Raw genomic sequence first — 1,528 nt, forward strand, 5'->3', positions numbered from 1 at the left:
TGTTCCCCACCCTTCCTCCAATCACTAGAGCTCCAAAATAGATTACCCTTATGGCCACTCCGTAATTATCCCTTTGGTAGCCTCACCCTGAGAATGCCTCCTGCCACTTGGGGCACTGGAGCTCAGTCCTCTGGCCTGCGGGCTAGTCTCTGTGGATAATTAACCAGAGAGAAGAAACCAGGTCAGACTATTCTAGGGTTAGGAGGAAATCCTCTGTGAGATGCTAAATTGGGAGCAAATATTGATCAGTGGAGCTTTGAAGTCACCGAGGAGATAGCTGAGGTCAGTGCTTCCCTGGGGCACTGCTTGGCTTCTCTTTATGAAGTTCTTTCCTAAGATCTACCCATCTGATCCCCAAGCCAGAGAAGCATTGGTTGGTAGGTGTAAAGCTGAGTATAAGGAAACCCCGGAAGAGAAAACGGCATGTTTCTTTCTCTTTTTTCCAAGTCCAAGATATAAACTAGGTTCTTTATAAACAGGATCTATCTAAACCCGGCTTAGATGGTACTGAGACCTCTGAACTTTGTTACTTCTATGTGAGGAGATAAAAGGGCTGTCCACTTGGGCCTTGGGTCATTCCTCTCTGCCCTTGGGTCAATGACAATGATATCTTAGCAAGGTAGAAAGGTCCTAAGTTCTTGTCTACCCAAAAGAATGAGTCAAGAATGATGTAGAAGATCACTTCAGTGCCATGGTTCATTTAATGGTCTCTGGGGAGCAGAGGATAAGAGTGTATAGAATATAGCCAAGCAGGTATAAAGGTCCAGAGGCCCTATGGGAGTGACGGGAGTGATGTGACAAAAAGGGAGGTGATTTTGGATGAGGGGTTGGTCTGCAGCTCCTGATATTTTGGCTAGATGTGGGGTGGACTGTTTGTGTGGGGCTATGTGACTGGAGTGGCAGTGAGACTAATACCCAGGACCCAGAGGCTCTGGACTGCGCTGGAAAGCTTCATATTAAGGGGCCGTTTGTGAGACGGGTTTCCTGGCATTAGTCACAGAACTGACAGCTGGCAAAGACCACTGGATATTCAGGCTCCTGCCTTTGCTTTCCTTCTCCACATTCTGGGTCTGTTGGTATCTATAATACTATGGCTTACCTCAAATGATTTCCACCAAGTAGCTAACTCGGGCATCATAGCCTGTGTCCACATGATGTCACCTCTATGGCCATTAAGTCATTGACCAAAGGCGTTCAAGAAAGCACACCAAGGGATTAGGATCAGTTGTCGTGATAGTGTATTAAGGGGTTGGCTTCCGAGGACCTTCAAAGGTCGAAGTCCTTGGGGCTTTTTCTCTGATAGCCACCTCACAATTAACCTCAAAGGTGTTAAGGATAAGAGGAAAAGCCTAAGTAAGTTAACTGAGTTCTCAGGCACATACTTAACCACCTACACGCTTCCCCCGCCCATCCACCGTTAATTAGCTTACCCCGGACGGTCCAATCCTCCCAGCCACAACTGCTGTCAATGTCTTAGGACCCGCCCCTCCATGCACACTGGACCAATGGCTGAGCCCGGGGCGAATCC

This window comes from Phocoena phocoena, chromosome 11 (assembly GCF_963924675.1).
Source record: "Phocoena phocoena chromosome 11, mPhoPho1.1, whole genome shotgun sequence".
In the NCBI taxonomy this organism is placed as follows: domain Eukaryota; kingdom Metazoa; phylum Chordata; class Mammalia; order Artiodactyla; family Phocoenidae; genus Phocoena; species Phocoena phocoena.